Source organism: Spea bombifrons, chromosome 1, assembly GCF_027358695.1.
Source record: "Spea bombifrons isolate aSpeBom1 chromosome 1, aSpeBom1.2.pri, whole genome shotgun sequence".
NCBI lineage: Eukaryota > Metazoa > Chordata > Amphibia > Anura > Pelobatidae > Spea > Spea bombifrons.
The window spans coordinates 151115658-151136620 of NC_071087.1; the positions used below are offsets into that span (position 1 = coordinate 151115658).

The window sequence follows — 20963 nt, forward strand, 5'->3', positions numbered from 1 at the left end:
GTTGAGCAGGGTTTATTTTAATTTGATCTATATTTTTTTCTTTGATACATGAAGTCTTATTGTGCTAGATCAGGCATTTTATTCGTCACATAGCACAAACATCAAAGTGTACCACAGACCTGGACTGGCGATCTGGCACACCAGGCAAATGTCCAGTGGGTCACTGTCCAACGTCACTTCTTGTGTAGTCGATCTGTCGCTTGAGCTGGTGGCCACACGCTTCAGGATCATAAAAACATAACGTGTAAGCAGCCCAGAGCCATGCTTATGTTAATAGGCAGTTGTCTGCCTTAAAGTGCCAGGGCTGCCTGGTTATCTCTGGTCCTATTTGCAAGTAAATATTATGTATCATTTTGGCACTTGTCCTAACAATAGACTTAAAGTCAATACCTTTTTCATTTTAAAGGCTCTCTGGAATAAGCCATGTTTGCCTCACTTTTCCTCTATGCCACAGATAAGACCATTGTTTCAGTGGCCATTTGCCTGTGTTTCCAGAGCTACCTCTTCCAGCATCTCAGCAATACAGAGACGAGTCCATCAGCTTCCTTCACTTCTCATCAGAGAAACCCTATGGAAAAATACAGAAAAAGAGTAAGAGTAGGAATGACCGTTTCGACAAATGCCAAGGCGTTAATAGTTATTAATTTCTTAGCAAAAAAGCAAAACATTAAATGAATAGGGCTAAAAGAAAAAAATGTTTGCCCAATTAAATTGTTACATTTTTTCCAATCAAAAGTTAAGATTTCCACAAAAAACACCATATTTTTACTTTATTAAATCATTCAAAAAAAAGATGAAGGATGTAGATAGATCCAATAGTCCTATAAATAGCATAATAAAAAACATTTGCACGTACTGTAGAAAAAAGGAAATTGCAAAATTATGTTCATCATAATCAGACTAGTAACATATATAAAGGTGGTCTTAATTTAAGAGACATACAGACGTTTTCCATAAAAAACAAGGTGATACATCTAGAACAAGGACCTTCAGTGGGAGGCCAGATGCTACGATGGGGCTCCTGATTATGTCAGGCTCCTATCTGTCTATAAATCAGTTGTTACATAGCTCCATGGATTTAGTAGATTCTATGCCATATTATGCAAAATGTGTGTGTGTTTTGAATCTGAGTATAACTACATCACACGTACAATTTGTCTTCTTATTGTGAATTACCACAAATTGTAAAAAATTGCAGTACAAAAAAGAATTTATTAGTAAAGGTATACAAAATCCTATATAAGACTTAACTACTATTTCAAACTGTTTTTTTTTTTTAAAAAATTGACAACTAAAATTTTGGGTCATCAAATTGCAAAATGTTTTACCAGATAAATTAGGCACTAAGTTGAAAATAACACATTCTGAGTTATTGAGCTACCTCACTGAGCTAGCAACAATTCTAAAAAAATGGAGGTGGGTATGAATGTAAGTCTGTATACCTCTTGGTGTTCACAATGTCTGTACCAAATGCCAGCTGTATTGAGGACAATTTCAATTAAAAAGTAAGCATCTCAAAGTGTGTATTCAATAAGAGCCAATAATAAGAAGTATTTCTCTGGTATAGCCTGGTTGTTTTGGGGGGCCAGTCTGGGAATTAAAACCATCCCTGGAAATAATTAAATACCAGCTCCATATTTCATGGTATGCGTGTATGCAGGTTTTTGGTGTTAGCGTGGCTACATGTAAGTGTAGAGCTGCCCCTGACCTTCATCAGACCCCTACCATTCTAATTCATTCCAATACCCAAACATAATCATTATCCTCAACCACCATATTCAGGCCCCCCATCATCATATTCCTTACTGTTCACCATAATATCAGTTAAGATATATTTCCTTCTTTTTACACCTATGCTTCAGAAAGTATAATTTTAGGGTATGACCGCTAATCCCAGTATTTCTCCTCCATGGGTTCAGGTACTCCAATAGTTAACTGAACTTTCTCTGAATAGTTTTCATTCATGCCATCGCCTTAATCATTCAACTATTTAGCATTGAAAAATTAACATTTTTATTTTTTTCATATTCATAAGAAACCTAATGCCTCACTGAAATCTAGGCTATATCTAGCGTGGGTGACAAACACCTTTCTTGCCCAGGATAATAGGATAGGGGGCCAGAACACTCAGGGTTTAAGAAGAGTACAGTTGCTCACCCTTGGGCCACCCCAAAACAACCCCTCCAGACCCACTACCCAATCCCAGAAAATGTCCTGCCCCTCGCCATTATGAACTCCTTGGCCTCTCTGTGACCTGGGCTGTTCTTGTTGGTGGAATTCTCCAGAAATATGCCTGTCAATAGTGGCCAATTAAGTAATTGGAATCCTTTTGCAATCACACAACTAAGTGTATTTTTGAAAGCTGAAGCAAAACATATTCGCCTGTATTCATGCAAGCATTGAGGTTCCTTCACTTTACTTTGAGGATGTTAATTGAGGTATTCATCTTGATGTTTACTATAAAAGAATACCTTGATGAGCTAATTTTCTCCACTGCTTGCGCCTTGCCAATTTCATGTGCTGAAAATAAAATAAAAAAATATAAACCTGCCTTATATAATTATAGAATAAAAACGAGTCAAACAATGTCATTAGGAGGCGATACTTCCAGTGCTCAAGCAGGTAAAGAGGACATTCACAACCTCTGGCGCACTCAACAACTTAATGGTAAAGCTAATTGTCTTTAAGTAAAGAATACATATTCCTTTATTAGAAAAATAATAATAACCAATAAAACCAAAAACAATATTGGGCTGTGGCTTCTATCTCATTGCAAACAATTTTGTCCCAAAGCCATTTATATATCGTTGCCCTTTTTTTGTCCCAGATGTGCAGCTGTGATACATCGCCCCATTGTTGTGTGTTACAAGTAAGAAGTAAGAAGTATATTATTTTTGCCACTGGTCAAATAAGGTGGGTCAGCTGAACACATCCAATCTATCACTTAGTCCTACAGCAGTACTAGATAGATCACATTGATCTCTATTTGTATTTTGACCACCGGCTGTAGACACGTTAAATCAGTAGGCTCTCCATTGAACCGACAGCGTATTATGAATTATGACCCACCCTACCCTCGTCACGTCTTGGGTGAGCCAACCCTTTACCGGATGAATTGGAGGTGATAGAAAAAGCTGAGACAAATTTAAATACCAGGCAGAAATTCTACAATTTATCTTAGTGAACTCATTGAATTACATAACACAAAACTACTTAGAAAAGCTTGTTATGTAAAAAAAATAAAATAAAAAAAAGGGAAAAAAAGGAAAAAAATGCTGCAAATAACTATGTTTCAATTAAACACAGGTGGGTAACAAGGCATTTGTTTGATTGGAGAAAGAGATTAACATGAAGCCATAAACCATAGTCTTAAAATTCTGCAGGGCAGTTTTTAAACAAGCAGTGAAGTAATACAATCTGTTCGTAGTTATTGGGCTGTTGTGCTCTTTTTGTTTAGTAGGTCAACACGCTGTCGTCTTATTAATTTGTGTCTGGGTCTATCACGCAAAGGCAGTTGCTCCACAGAAGGTTTCAATCACAGCAGTAAAAACAGCGAAAAGAGAACATCCTGGTCAACATGATATTTATTCAACTCATTTAAAACGTTTCTTTTTTATTTTCTAGCACACAATCTCCATAACAAATGCGATTGTTACACATGGGTTCGTCGAGAGATGGTTTACCAAATGAAATAGTAAACAAACCCAAATTATAGCGTTTAAAGCAATGACAAATGGTCATCGAGTATAAACGTATGTTTTCCCTTTCACGTAGTTTGTAAAAAACATTACAACGACATGTGTAGTACGAATCAAACAGCTTCTTGAAGTAGATGGATATATTGTGACATCTGCAGCTTGATTCACTGTATGTTTCCCAAAATATATACCTCCCAAGTGTCGCCCTATAGAAGGTACAGTCCCTCTGTGGAACACATGACTGTAGTAGCCTCGACTCCCGGGCTAGGCCCCCTGCAAGAACCCACAAACCTTCCCCCAATAAAGACACGACAACCATAGATTTTTGGGTGTAAAAGGCCACAGCCGAAATTTATTTAAATGCAGGCCATTGCCACGCAGACCTAAAACCAAAAATAGGTGCGTTAACAGGACAATGACCAACACACAGAACAATAAATAACATAAATTAACATAATTCAACATTAACCATTTAATGTAAACCATCCCAAGCTTACCAGGTTATCCAGGAACCACACAGGGAAGGACATACCGAGATGCCCAAACCCAAACCTGAGGTTCCCAGTTCCACCTACCAGGAAACCTCCCAAAACCAATGCTCTCCCATCAGCATTAACCCCCTAGATACCTGGTAAGCTAACGCACGACCGTGACAACAAACACACACCAGAAGAACACACACACAAAAGGAATAGGGAGGGAGGGTGGGACAAACAGTGAGTGTTAGGTGAGACAAAATGGAGACTGCTCCAGTGGCGCCAAACCCCTAAATAGCCCACCATTAACCCCTCCCCCCACATTCAAAAAATGCCGTCAGGACCTATCCCTGCTCGGCACACAGTCAACGGCCCACTAAGGCCCATTCTGAGCACGTGGGCTTCATTGTGCTCTGCGTCTCTTTTCTAGAAGCTAAGAAGTATATTGCATTGTTCTAGATCACATATTTAGAAACAGATGGAAATTTAGACAGTAAATTGTGTAAGGAAAGGTATTTTTCATAAATGCCACATTGGGTTACAGAAATCGATATTAATAGGTCATAAAGTCATACAGAAACTTGGATGATCTTGTACATAGAAAAACAAATGCTATTTTGATGATTGTGAAGAATCAAACATGTTGGCAGGATATGATATTCAGACCCCCAAAAAACCTGAAGAGTATCAGAAATAGAACTGACAACATACTTTTTTGTATCTCCAAATATAAGGATTTTTTTAAAATTAATAAACCTTTGGATAAAAAGTTATTAAAAACATGAAAATGTTGTACATAATGCTATTACGACACACAAAGAACATGCTGGAGATGCTATTACACCAGTGTGTATGAATGAAGAATGGCACAAGCTTTCAACTTAGGTCCCAGAACCTCTGAGGTCTTCCAGATTTCCAGGTGTTCCCCTTTTTGCAGAGTTTACACTCCACCGGACTCAAAGTGGACTCAAAGTGGTCAATAAGACATTTTTATCTACACTAAATACACCAAGCAGCCAGGTTCCAATGACTGATCAATACATTGATAAGACCGCCTTTATATCTAATCTAATTGACTCATGTTCCAGTGAAGAACAGATCACGCTTCTTCTAAGATAACCATTAAAAGACCAACAGAAGCTATGCTGGTTGATTTTATATGGTGTGGTGGCATTTGGACTGGACCTGTTTCCACTTGCATGCTGCACAGTTTCTTAGCCTTTCTCATTCAGATCAAATACAGAAAATCACAAGCAACGCACGACTAGGAGGCCAGAGACAGGGAGATTGGATGCTTCCGAGCAAAGAGGTTTTAAAGTCAGCTAGTTTTTTTTTTCCAACTTGCGCTTCTTTTGCTTAAAGCTGCTCAAACAGATTAGTGGAACCATTATTAAAAAAAAAAAAAGCACAACAATTTAAATTTCAAAGTTCCTTGATCGTTTACTCAGGAAATAACCCTCTCTGGTAATTAGTTGCAAACAGGAAAGTGGAGACATGTATTTTGGACAGATACGTTATGATGTAAGATATAAGGTAAACAACCTATTGGAAAAATATGTTGGACCGTTTCTCCTTACACGGAAACTCAGAGACAGCGTTTCAGCTGCCCACTTGGGTGTGTTCCTTATGAGACATTTCCCAGAAGATTTCAGTACTGGCCAGGACAAAAATTCAGTCTGGGAAGGAGCCGAAGAGTATGATGGGAACATTCTGCCTCCGAGATTACACTCTAGTGGCAACGTTGCTAATGGCACTAAAACCTAGAATAATGGCATGGCACGATGTGGCAAGTTATAAATCATATACAGTGGTACAGACAATGGTACAGACATACAGTATCTAAGGATGGGACAAATGAGCAGAAACGAATGACAAGTGAGAGTACGCAAGTGAGAATACGGGGGCTATCCAAATATTGGCATTTTATCCCATGTAGAAATGCAAGAAAAGTTATGTGCACATTATTTGGTGTTTGTTATAATTTGAAAAACTCCGATTTGTGTGACCTGTTGGCAAAAAAATATTTGTACCAAATGTTTTAGAGAAGATGGAGATTCGAGCACAGAAAAAAAAATACTCAGAGATCAAAAGGAAAGTCATCAGTAAGATAAAATATCAGTGGTAAGGAAATGAGCTATGACTACACCGAGAAGAGAGGTCAGAGAGGGCACTAGTACACGATCAATACAATAGATAAGCCTGCCCTAAGGACATTGGCTCACGATCTGTTAAGAAAAGGAAGACATTCCAAAAATAGTCTACTAATTAGCCATTTATTCTACAGGTGGGTGGCTAATTGCCATGTAACGAGCAGCTTTAATACCATATACATATAACTTTCTCACAGAAGGAAAGGTGTATTAGATGTCAGGATTAGAAAGCGCCATTTAGAATACAGATAGGTTGTTATCTCTGCTTGTCATAATCCGTTAATAATTTAGTGTGCAAATGTCATACAATTCATCCACCATCCCTGTAAACCATATGTTGCTGATTCACCAAAAATAACAATGAGACCAGGTAATTATGTAAGGCTGATGGGAGCCGTTGGAGGGTTAGAAATCCAGTACCCGACAGCAAAGGATATTATTACCATAACACAATAATTCTCTGTTCTTTTATTCAACACCATAGGACATGACAGTAGTGATCAGCAAATCCAAATAAAAAAAAGGCAAGTGATTTCTAAAAATCAGTACAACAAGATAGAAGGTGCAAGTCCTCCAGCCCTGCTAAACCCAAGTCCAAAGTAACAATGCTAATAGAAGGAATGTAGACTATGATGCAAATTCATTATGGGTCTGATGGGCTCATCTAAGGTTTGAGTTGTAACTCACGCCAGAGTTAATTTGACTAGTTTAACTCAAAACCACTCAAGGGCAGTAACTAACTAGGACAGGGGCGTCCAACATGCGGCCCGCGGGCCAAATGCGGCCCGCGAGACCTCGAGGTGCGGCCCGCGTAAGATCGGCAGCCAGGGCAACCGATCTTACGCGAGCCGCACCTCAAGCCCTGCTACTTACTTGTGGGAGGGACTTCTGGACTGCACACAGAGGAAGCGGAGTTCACGTGACATCCTACTTCCTCTGTGCTTTAGCAGAGAAGGCAGAGGGAGGCCGCGCCCCCTGCTGAAGTCTGTAAGCGGCATCGAGGAGCTGCCTTGCAGGTAAGGAGGTGGGGAGGGTGTTTGAATGAGTGTGTGTGATTGAGGGAATGAATCTGTGAATGAATGATTATATGAATAAATGAGTGTGTGTGTGTGTGTGTGATAGCATGGATGTGTAAGTGCTGGAACCTAGGCATGATGGGACTGTGATTGCTGTTAGTAATCACACTCCTATCATGCCAAGTCAGCCAGTACATGCTGAAACCTGGCCAGCTGCCCCCTTGTGTATTGATGCTGCCAGCAGTATGGGGTCTGCACTTACAGCCACCCTGTACCAGCATGTACTGGCTGACTTGGCATGATAGGAGTGTGATTGCTAACAGCAATCACAGTCCCATAATGCCTAGGTTCCAGTATTTAGTGGATGGATGTGTAAGTGCTGGAACCTAGGCATGATGGGACTGTGACTACTGTTAGCAATCACACTCCTATCATGCCAAGTCAGCCAGTACATGCTGAAACATCGCTAGCTGCCCCCCTTGTGTAGTGATGCTGCCAGCAGTATGGGGTCTGCACATCACTTACAGCCACCCTGTACCAGCATGTACTGGCTGACTTGGCATGATAGGAGTGTGATTGCTAACAGCAATCACAGCGAGCACAGTCCCATCATGCCTAGGTACCAGCATTTACTGGTTGCCTGGGTTGCCAGCATTTACTGGTTGCCAAGTCATATTGCTAATTTTGTCCAATTGTGTGTTACCTACTTTTATTAAAAATGTGAGTTTTTATTATTATTTTTAAAGGTGGGGGTCATTTTCGGTTTTGGCTAAGTGAACCCTGAATGTTTTGGTCCAGAATTTTCATTTTAGTTCATCCCTAGAATAAATCTAGGGAATCCTGAATTTGTAGTCGCAAAACTTTCTAGGCCCAGAAATCAGTGAGAGGAAGAGTAAAGGTTTTGTGTTATTTACTTTATTTTAATCTGCATATTTTATTAAAGGCCATATTTTTTGTCACAGTGAAAAATGAGTGTGGCCCGCGCACGTATACAATTCTGATGAAGTGGCCCACTGCAGAAAAAACTTGGACACCCCTGAACTAGGATATTAACTTGTCTAGATGCAAAAATGTTGCTGCTGTGCAAAGTAGTTTGAATGCTGTTGAGCTGGACATTGTGACACTGGCCTTGAGTTAGGTCAAGTAGATGGAAAACATCTATGGTGTGCAGCGATCTGATTTGGTGGGTGAGCTTTCCGGAATTCTACAAAACTCAAAGAGTGGTTATGTCAGATCAGATACACGCCTAGGGGGTCTCTTTATAAAACCCCCAGCTGTGTGAAGTTGACACTTAAATTGTTTAGGTCAATTCTCTACAGCCCGCTTGACTAATAGAGCTTCTGGCTGACTCTCATAACTGTATGAGTTAAATTTAATAGCAACTTGACCTAACTCGAGGCCAGTGTCACAATGTCCAGCTCATTCAAATCACTTTGGACAGCAGCAACATTTTTGCAAATAGACAAGTTAATATCCTAGTTAGTGACTGCCGTTGAGTGGTTTTGAGTTAAGCTAGTCAAATTACATCTGGCTCAAGTTACAACTCAAACCTTAGCTGAGCCCATCAGACACATGCTGAATTTTAATTCTAGTCGCCCCAAGGCACCCGGATCGCTGGCATTCCTTGGTAGGAGTGCTGTAGGCTCACAGTGGGCAGTAGATATCAAAGGGGCATAATGCGGGCAGCAATGTCTGTAGTGGTACATTTCAAATACTTCAGACTCTTTCCACTTAAACATTAAGAGATTACTGGGGGCTACCCATAGAGTACAGACTTTCTGCCTGTTATATTCACATACCTCTTTAGTTGAGCACCCAGGTGCTGTCACGGACAGGACTTAGCGGCAACATTCTCTGCGATAAAGTACTAAGGGATATCCTAACTCAAAGAAGTAGACGGCCGAATGGGTATGGTATGCAGCAATTAGATAAGGTCAAACAGGAAAGCCAAGGTTAAAAAGCAGGAAGATAATGACAATCATAATCAGAACACTTGAAAGGTCAACAATCTTGCTCACTACACAAGAGAGGATCTCACACCAGGTTTATTTAAATGCTGAGGCACAAGACTCAGATGTGACCATGGTCATCTAACTGAATTTCATAAAGGGAAAGCATTAAAGATACCCAAAGCAAATACTTGCGCATGCAGAGAACGTGTAAAAAAAGCAACTGGGAAGCTAAAGGCAGAGTATTTCCAATATTGGGTCTACATTCCTTAATGAATGAAAACAATTCATTTTTAATGACATATTCCGAGGGCAGGGGGGATTTATAGTTTCAGATCTAGGAATTGCATAATTCTGTCCTTTGCCAATTATATTACTATTCTGTTTAATGCCTTGGTTATGTATAATGTGTTGTTATAGAAACAGTTTATGAACTTTCTTTCATGAGAATAAATAGTTAAAAATTATGGAAAACAAATACGTAATAAAATCCATGCTGACATTTGTCTTAAATACTCATTCTGTAATTTGCTCCATAAACATAATTTTTAAAATATAAAATAACCAAGTTAAGGGATTGGCAGAAATATGTTCATATTTTATTTAATGACTAATGAAAAGCCATTAGCAATTGTTTTATTCATTTAGTAGGGCTTCCATCATTTGCCTTAAACATGAATATAACAGAAATAAATATGTAACAGTTTTTTGTGATGGAACTCAGCCTTTCAATAGGGGCCGTAGTGTACCTGAGGGGGGCGGGGACACCCTGGATGCCGCTCATCCGGGGGGTGCCACCAGGTTTGCTTTGGGTGTGCACCCTTCCAGAGAGGGACTATACTGTCTGCGCTACAGGAGCAGACTTGGTTGGGGAGATCAAGGATCCGTCAACTGATGCTGTGCTTTGGGATTTGATGCCATATCCTGATGCTCCGCGCGGAAGCCACAACCAATGTCTGTATGATTCCGCACCAGACAGCTTCCCACTGACTAAGAAGACAGAAAAAGAAGAACTTAAAAGAAGAACGAAGAGGAATAGGAGGAAAAGAAGCTGCAGCAGGAAAAGAGACAGTGACAGAGGAAAGGTAAGGATACATTGAGAGAGAGAGAGAGTGAAAGAACACATTAGAAAATGTGTGAAAGTGTATAGTGACGGGAGTTATGCTGTACCACCATCAGTGTCTGGCTCAGTATATAGCAATGGTGTAGATATAGTATCACTATACACTGGGCCAGACATTACATAGCATTAATTTACATAGCGCCAACAGATTCATGTTGGCTGTTATAATCAGTCAGTAAAATGAAAAATCACATAATAGCAAACTGACACAAAAGGAGAAGAGGGCCCTACCCTTGCGAGTTTACATTCTAATTTACAGTGGTACAGCATAAGTACCACATCAGTGTCTGGTTTAGTATATAGCGATGGTGGCTGCTGGCCTTAAAGTGCCAGGCCCTATCAGTCAGATATCAGTGTTTTTGCAGTTTTACATCACTTTAGAGGCAATGGAATAAAAAGTCCAATTTCATGTGGTCTGTTAGACTGTTTCCATGGGAACCTTCATGTACCTAAATACATTTCAACTGCATACGTAGCTAAAGCAGTAGAAGACACCCATGCTATTGTTTCAGTGATTTATTTAGAAAAATAGGGCATTTAAGCTACCTTCATGGAATTACCCAAACTTTTTTTTTTCTTTCAACTATTTCATATTAAAACTATTAGCTCTGGTATGATTTTCTGCTGAGATAAATTGGGATTTACTTTATTTGTGATATTTTTGGAATTAAGGTTAGGAGCTTGAGACAACCTTTTCCTGGTTGCCTTTCTTATAGTGTTCTTTCCTGACTTACAGCGTGCCAATGATTAATATTTCATGAGAAGTCTTTGTTGCGTTCCTTAATACGGAAAGCTCATGCTCATTCATCCATGACTTTAAACAAGGTATAGGATCCCCTTCATCAATTACATATATATCTACCTCATTTTTAATACTTAGTACAGTTATACATTTTTATTAACATGTGTGCAGCATATGTTCTTCTTCAGTAGTAGCAAACACGTCATTCCCTAAAACTCATAACACTTACTTATGCACACAAAGCCCTACTTAATCATGCAGCACGTAAATATTTTTAGCAGAATGGCACATCATTCATATGATACCTGTTTCAAAATGTCTATAAAGTGCAGCCACCTTGCCCAATCTTACCATCCTCCCTCCACACACTGCTTTTTCAATGAGTAATTCTCTGCCTAAGAATAAAAACAGTGTGATATTATATTACAATATGATCAAGTTATTCCTCGAGACATGTTATTTCTAGGATTACAAAAGGGGTCTATTATTTTTATTATTTATTGTTTTATATAGTGCCATCAAATTCTGTAGCGCTGTACAATGGGTGGACAGGACAAAACAAGTAGTATGTAACATAACAATTTGACTTACAGAGACAACAGGTGAGGAGGACCCACTCAAGCGAGCTTACAGTCTAGAGGGACTATTCACTAAAGGGAGAGTTTGTGGGAGAGTTTGCAGGAGAAGTACCTCAGTGACCTCACTGTACATTATGAAGGTCCAACACCAGTGAGTTTCTGCTGCTGGATGAACTTGGCTATCCCATTATAATATATGGTCATATGTCTCCAGTCTTCAGCCATTGAATTATGCATTATACAGAGCCCGCTCAGCCCTTCTCAGCCTGAGAAACCTGCTGGTGTTGGCCCATCGTAGCGAATAGTAAATTAAGAACACCTCCCTTCAGTGAATAAACCCCAAAGGCTGTAGTTTACAAATAGCAGAAGGACTCAGTACTTTCAAACAAAGATCCATAACCAGATAACTGCTGTGTATCGCCATGTCTGAGTACTTATTATATATTATGTATTAAGCTGACATTAAAATTCTACTCAGGTGAAATACAGTCAACATTTTGTTTGCATGTTATTGTGGGTTCACACAGAGCCTGGAATGTATGTATGGCATTTAAAATAGATTACCCAAATGTCAAACTGAAATGCACCCCAGGTAAGCAGTGGAGTTTATAAGTAAACAGTAAGAATGAAATTCTTGATATCATATTATACTTCATATCTTTTTTTTTAGTTTTGTTTTAATAAGTATTCCAAAATATTTGAAGCTTTGACTGTTCAAAACCCCAAGTGGTTACCCTCCAGGGTTTGCGCTGACTATTTAACAGTAAGAGAACTGTGCAGAAGGAGGCTTGGACCTTCCTGCTTCGATGTCAGACCATGATCCTGGTGAGAATGGGATAAGTGGCACCATTTCACCCAGCAGGAACCAAGATCCGAGAATACTTCAGATACAACATACATAGTGACCAGTCCTGTGCAACATAAATTCACCAAGAGGGGATACACAGAAAAGAGGTCCTATAATAGAAGCACAGAAAGACTCTATACATGGTTAAGATGCTGCATCAAATCATTCTTACTCTAACCAATATTATGCTGATCTACAAGCAAAATCCACAAACAGGCTTCTCGTAGTGGTCCAGAATGTTCAATTTAGAGTTGCCCAAGGGACCATGTACCCCCAACCATGCCACCCTGTACCCCTTACCAGCCCTCCCCTGGGGGTCTTGTGAGTGAACTCTATGTTTTTTAGAGCACACAAATCTTTGGAAAATTGTGTCTCTTTAACATTAGTTATGTCCCTGTTTGAAAACGACTTTTGTGATGATCATATCACAGGGGTATAATCCACACCAAAATGTATGGCAAATAGAAGCGCAAACAAAGAAACACGGACAAAAAGATTAGGAGTGGAAGGAAATAACAATAGGCCAGAGGATTGGTGATGAAAATGAATTTAAAAAATGACACATGCAAAACATACAATACCACACTGAAAAACAGGAATAGTAAGCCTGCAAAATAAAAGGCAAATATGGTCAGGCATAATATACATTTAAAATAAACAAGTAAACACATAAAAAGATGAGATTTTGTTTAGACAGAATTACACTAGATTGTTCATATTCTCTCTCTTTATTATATATACAAATGTTCCAAATTGTATCATGTTACAATAAATTCTGTCTGTTCAAATCACACTGCTCATATTAGCCTATGTGTCTGTTACACAATAAGTGTATGTTTAATGGCATTAGACAGCATGTCCTGGTATTGCATTCTCGTGCATTTATTTACACAGAATATTGTAAATGTGCTCTCCAGCCACTGGATGTCCCAAAAAAACCTTACTTTCCTGAAACAGACCTAGAGCTGCATTTGGCGAACACTCACAGACAGACATAAAACGGTGTTATTATAGTGACGATAACCTTTACATTTTGTATACTTTGTGCTCTGAATATATGTATAATATAAGAATTATCTTTGATAAGTTTCAAGTTGCAGATGAGGGCATGCAAGTTGAATGTAATAAAATTGTAAAAAAAATTATTTAAGAAAAACACCAAAATTAATGTCTCCTAAAATCCCTGTTAACCAAGTGGGTTATAATAAATACCAGCACCTCTAGTACCCCAACTCATTTCCCATACTTAGTTGAAATGGGGTTAATATATGATGATGTAGACAGCATAGAGATAATTACTTGGGTTGCTTTTTATAATGATTGTGTTACCTTGCATATACTAGAGTTTAGTTTATGTGAGCAAAATCTTAACTTACGCAAGTAAAAATGTAAGGTGGTTATAGCGAGTTTTTGAGTTTGAGTTCTGCCCATCACGTTAGCTCGCTGTTCACTGATTAGACCTAAGAGATTCAAACAAAATTGTGCATGCATCAGTAAAATTAGCTTTTTAAACCTTTTTTTTCCAGCAGGCTGAAATTTGAGTTATCATTAAATGTAAATTAAATTACAGTGTCTACTTTTGGAATTAATAAAAATAATAGAATTATCAGGCACGGATAACGGCGAAACAGATAACAAGAAACATGACCTATTATTCATGGGTCTATTTCATGTAATATAATTTATGAAAGAACAGCATGAGCACATACTGTACCTTTTAAAATGAATAGCTCAGAGCTACATGTTTCAAGCATTTGTTATTCTGCCTGTAACATTGTTTTGATGTCAAATTATATTGTTAAAGTGTATAATGATATATGCTGCTAATAATTATTGTACTGTATTGTAACCTTTCTTCGTAGAAGGTCTTTTCCTACATTCGAGATTGTTCGTGAGTGAGCGATAGTAATCGTACACCTAAAAGATATCTAATTTTGTAAGCGGTAAGGTACACCATTACCCATAATTAAAATCAGACTCAACAAGGATGGGCTACAAAAGGAAACTATACACTTATACCCTTGTAGAAGAATGGGGCTTATCCTGTAAGCTAATTGGAAAGGGGTTCTTCCTTATAGCTCTAATAGAGCGTAAGCTCACAAGAGCAGGGCTTATGTGATTGTCAACTCCTGACCTACAGAGCTCTTATCAACTGTGCACGCCCTACATCTCTACCCTCCTATCCAAATACACCCCTAACTGCCCACTTCATCCTTCTACCATCATTACCTCCGGCATTCAGGATTTCACACATGCTGTACCCTTTCTGTGGAACCCCCATTGTGTCCGATTTTCTCCCTCGTATGCAAATTTCAGAAGCTCTCTGAAAACCCACCTTTTTCAAGAAGCGTACAACCTTTCTTCCTAACACTCTCAGCCAACATACTAATCAAGCCATCTGAATGACCAAGAACCTCAACAGATCATCCCGATCTAAGCAGTCCTCTCCTACTGTTTCACTTCCCCTTCAATCACTGACTTGATTGATACTCGCAAGAGCAGGACCTTCCTCTCCTTTTGTACCTGTTTGTTATTATTTGTGATTTTAAATTATTTTACTGACTCTGATTGTAACAGCGCTACAGAATCTGCTGGCGCCATATAAATAGATGTAATGGAATTGTATTGTCAATGGTGTCAATTGTCAAAGGTTGTAATAGTGGTTATTGGAGCTGCTGGTAAGTTATTCATAAAATACAATAATAATAACAATAATAAAGAAACAAATAATTGATGATATAAGGAAGGGATTTGGATAATACACTACCATTTTTAACCCCTTAATGACAAAGCCCATTGTCCTTAAGAGGTTAATATTAATTACTTTGGAACTATGTCATTGTGCACTTACCACTTGATAAAAAGTGACCTTAACTACTGACCTGCTTCCTAAATATTCCATTTCCATGATTTTCCTAAAACAATAACCCTTCAGTCTTCCTGGCGTACTTGAATATTCACATACAATTTGTGGATGCTATTATTAGGACTTTGTAGGCATTGAGCATTTTATATAACGTGTGTTAGAAAAGCTTTTCTCCCAATTTCTCTTGGTGACATTTGCTCACTAAGGATAAGTGCTCAAAGCTTACAAGTATTGTGATAGCACATTTTGTATGATATGGTGTGTGTGGTCCCTCTGTTTCTGCTTATTACATTGCAAGTATTTAGATTTATTTTGCGATCTGAATTGTAATCATATGTGTAAATTGCCTTCTTCCGTTATCCTAAGTTTCTTTGGAAAATGTTGAAAAAGGTCAATCAAAATTGTTGGTTTTTTTTTTAAATACAGGGATGGCTTCAGCTGGTAATGCTAAAATGGCTTTAATGTTTAAGTATATTGCATCCACATAGGCAAGTATAGTATTAAGTCAGTGGCCAAACAGAATGTAGGAAAAGGACAGAACCATATTATTTTAGAAACCCAAATTATGTTCCACAGCACAAATTATCACCGTCACCCAAACGTTATATGACATCACATTCCCATCTTGTCAACACTGTATGCGTACCAACAAAGGAAACATCTATGGCCTTGGAGCTGCAGATACGGTGGTTAATTGCAAGGTCTCCTGAGCCATCATCAGATTTCCAGGTGGGGCATTTAGTCTTGGCCACTACCCTGGTTCAACAAAATCGCTACTTGGTTCTGCCGCTTACCCAGCCCATTCATGGCTGACTATGCCTCCCACAACCAGGATTCTGCCTTATCCACATCTCCTGTATACAGAGAAAAGGGAATCTCCAAGGAAGAATGTTCCTAGGTTTGCTAAAGACAACCTCTAGCATTGCAAATGTTGTGATCTAATATCATCATAAAATTCCTATATCATGACTGTGTGAGAATATAGCTTCTGAATTGTGCATTTTACTAAAAATAATTAAATTTGATTTGGACGTTCTAGAATGTATGCATTCAAATGTATAGACTTTAAATGCACTAATATCTGTGTACGACATTGAATTGCTCAGAAGCCGTTTTCTATTGATTTAAATGTATCAGGTTTTTAGCCATTTCAGTCTACAATCTGCAACAACATATTCGGGTTTAGACAGATAGCTGCATTTTCTTCTACTACCAATAACACCAAGCAGGGTCAAGCGGGGTCACTGAATCAAGTCCATGGTTCCCCTCCAAACTAGAAAAAGCATTATCTTAAATGGTTAAAATATTAGAGCAGATTTTTGAACCATTTATCGGAAGCAGGTCTGTGGCTAGACACTGCATAGTCGGATTATAAAGCTATTGATTGATTAATAAAGTGTTTAAAGAACACATGCAAAAATGTTTCAGATGTCTTGAAGAATCACTCACTGTCATATTGCAAATTAAACCAGCATGCTGATCTAATATTTCTTTAACACACAGTGCAACTGATAACTTTCATCCCTGCGGGCAACAATAGAGAGGTAATATAGTGGATCAAAAAACATATTACATTATCAGTGTGCATTTTCTATTGTTAGCCATTTACCTAAAAAGGCGGTATGTATGGCTCTAGGTCTTAAGAGAAGGAGCACAGAAAGGACACTAATTCTGCTTAAATTCCTTGCTCCCTTCCCCACCCTAGTGGCTAAAAGCGGAATTACAAATAAAAGCCAAATAGAAAGTATCTGATTAAGAAAGTCTAGTGGGCAAATACCCCCTACATCCATTATTACCTTGTTCTGTTGACTCCAATGATAACATTGCATACGTTGCATAACTCATTAGAATTAGGTGCCATTCATTGGCTTGAAAACAATAAAAACAAGCATGGTGTTTTATATATAACAGTGATACATTTGTCAAATGGGACGTAGATTGCGGATTCTCCATCTTCCTTGTGAAGATTTTTTTATTTCAGGTTTTTAAAAGTGCCGGAATTTTTTAAACAAATTTCTTACTCGAGGATTTTACTAAGATGTTTTTCACTACAATGTAAAAAGTCGATTGAGCTACTATGATACTACTCCATGATAGAGCAATAGTAATGGAAATGATGCCAAGTGAATTAAAGACATGTTTCCCTGGTAATTGCAAACCACACAAACCATTCCAGCTTGTTTACAAAAGAAAAGATGAAACTGTCAGATTTGTTAGTGAAGCTCACATTGAAAAGCAGAAAAATGGCAGAAGCAGAAAATCATCATCTTTAATAAAATCATCTAGAAAAGGACCACACAGGAAAAAAAGAAAGCCCATGCCAAAAAAAGTCCGGATAAAATATATACAAATTCTAGATCACATGCAAAGTTAATCTCTTTAACAGTAAAGTGGATAGTGCACCAAATGTGACAATAAGGACATTTTCCCTTTGAAAATACCTTAAAACAATTCAAGCAACTTTACATGTAATGGTTATCATTCAAATCTGATGTTCTGCCCCCTGGCAATCAAACAGTACACAAAGAAGTGTGGCATGACTTATGGCATCAGATTACAAAAAATGGTTTATTTACTAAATAAGGAAAAATAAGGGAAAATAAGGGAAACAAATACACCCCCTTATTAAATGTGCATTCTAATGGGCCCTTCAAGGCAGCGACTGGGGTGCACGACCAAAGTCCAAGACACCATTCAAAGATGTATGGGGCTGGGTGCTTTCACATTTTATTTTATTTGTTTTTTTTTATTTATTTATTTATTGTATTTAAGGGTTTTAAAGATCTCCATCTCCCATTGATCTCTCTTAAAACTATAGGGAACCTCCTGATAATGTTGTGGTAACAGAGGATTCCCATTTACATGTTCTTATTTTATTTATCAAATTAGTAAAATTGAATTCTTGCATTCTGGTTGCTACAGACCCTGCAGGGTCCCTATTACAATAAGGGGTCCCTAATACAGAGCATTTGGCATTCCCTTAATTGTGGAACCGGTTTAAGCACTATTACATCCCAGTGATCACAGCATGTACAGATGTGCTCAGCGATCATTAAAGTAAACGGTGGCTGCATAAACTACTTGAGCACTGGGTTGGTCACTTTATGGGGGCAAAAAGTCTATGATGATGTGCAGCTATTACAATGGTATTTTCAATGCAATGGCCGGTCCAAATTCAAGAACAACAAGGAAAACGATAGTATCCCTCTCAGTCTATTTAACTTGTTGTTCGAGTAAATATATATATATAATATTAATTGTTTTGGAACATCTTAGTAGTATAATTATCCTCAGTATACTTTTCATCTGCGTTTGTGCCAGGCTAACTTTGAACCAACTTCTGTCATTCCAGTATGACAGAAACATTGACAGAGCAGACCAAACAAAGTCTGAGTCAATAATAAAAAACATCTGCTTGTTCCCATATCTAACAGTTCTAAAACACATACCATAATTATGGCATATGGCGTACACCTGCTTTTCCTGACAGCATCTTGGCACAAATTGTGTGCAATATCCATGAGGTGAGGCACACTGTGCACTAACACTGCCCTGCTCCTCATACTTACCGAAGTAAACATATTATTCTATTATTTGTGTATCAGAAAGAAAGATGTCATAAATAATAATAATTAGATGATCATACTTGGGAAATCTCCAGGTTTAATCTGGAGTCTCTGGGTGAAGAGATGGATTCCTGAATCTCCTTCAGTCAGGTTCTTTTTTCTCCAGCAGTGGAGGAACATTTGCTCACAGCCACTCCTTGCCCACGTCCCACTCTTGGCCACCATTTTTCATGCTCAATTCCAACCCACTAAAGGTTATTTGGGGCCAGCCCAGCCCCCACAAGCATCTAACCCCAGCAGTGGCGTCACTAGGGTTGGTGTCAGCCGGTGCAATGAGACATGGAGGCAAGAAGAGGCAAAGCTAGCATAGCCTTCAAATTTCCAAGGTATAGAAATGATGTAGAAATACCAACTTGCAGGCCCGGGCAGGTGGGCCAGTGCCAGATGGAGTAGACCACTGACCATTGCTGCAGCTCACTTGACAGATCCGCTCTAATGTGTGGCTGCGGGCTAGATACACACAGTTGCACGCTGACATATGTAATTTACCAGCAACTGGCCTTAAAGTGAAAGGGCCTTTTCTTTTCTTCCCCAGTATGGCCTTTCTTGTTTGTTAGACAATTACGAAGTATACAGCATGCAAGCTACGTAATCTCAAATCATTTAAATGCAAAATGGGCCCTTTTTTAGGTGTTGTGACCTCTTGATAGCTATTTGCAAATCCAAGTAAGGAAGAATAACATATTTTATTAACAATTTGATTTATAAATTTATCATTTGTTTAAAGATGTAATTCATGTTTTACACTTTATGCAAAATGTATGGGGTGTAGAGGAGTTCCCATCTGGGGCTGGTCAGTAATATGTGAAAACAATAAATGCCCTGGACAAGGCCAGATTAAGGAGCTTTCTTTCTAAGCCCTTTTACATTTAGGGCATTGTAGTCAACTCATTGGGCTGTATGGAGCTTCCAAAACACAATCACCAAGAAGAGCATCCTAGAAAGGCCATAGAAGATTCATAAAGAAGTCATTAGGGATCCAGCCAAGGTGTAAACTTCCAGTGTTTACAATGCGGAATTATAAGTAAAACACAGGAAGATACTTCAGCCAGTGGACTAATATCTTCAAACGAGGGCAGCCCAGAGGGTAATTGTGTGACTATAAAGCAAGAAAAAACACTTTCACGTGAATACAAATGTATAAAAATAAAGAAATATATATATATACCCCTACAATTTCCGCAGCTCCCAAAGCAACTCTCCTCACAAGTGTATCACAACGGTATATCAACAGAAGGGGCGCATGAACATGTGTTAAAAAATAAATACAATACAATAGTGTAATAAGTTCAAAAAATTTTGTGAAGTGAATAATATATTGCACTCACAAAGGTAACTTGAAAAGGAGGCTCATCAGAAAAAAGCTTTTCTTCATACAGTCTGCAATGCAAATGAAAAAGCCACAAATGGTGCAGTATTATGAAACGAATATTTAATAAGAAAAAAGCGGATCAACTCACAAATAAGTTGGCATAACGGTAATGTTACGCAAAAGCGCAATGTAAAGATAAAAGTCCAACGAGTAAAGAATGTCTGTGTAGCATAAACTCGATCTCTCGATCTCCTACCTACAACACCTGGTATTCCCAGGCGGTCTCCCATCCAGGTACTAACCAGGCCCAACCCAGCTTAGTTTCCGAGATCAGACGAGATCAGGCGCTTTCAGGGTGGTATGGCTGCAGGCGAGAGATTGAGAGATCGAGAGATCGAGTTTATGCTACACAGACATTCTTTACTCGTTGGCCTTTATAGGCAGAACATAGGTGAGGAGTTGGCATGACCACCCTCCGTTCCCAGCTATGATTTTTTTCACTCATGTTTTAGGTATACTTCCTGCAGTGTACACATGAGCAAAATGTTTCATTATTGTGATTTATCTAATATGTTCTTGG

At 38.6% G+C, this 20963-nt stretch overlaps 1 non-coding gene across 1 annotated transcript; it reads right to left on the reverse strand.

Moving 5' to 3' along the window:
• Positions 1-20636: 20636 nt before the first annotated feature.
• LOC128468397 (5S ribosomal RNA) lies at positions 20637-20755 on the reverse strand. The gene has a single exon (XR_008345829.1). It is a non-coding gene; the product is annotated as a 5S ribosomal RNA (ribosomal RNA).
• Between the last annotated feature and the right edge of the window lie 208 nt (positions 20756-20963).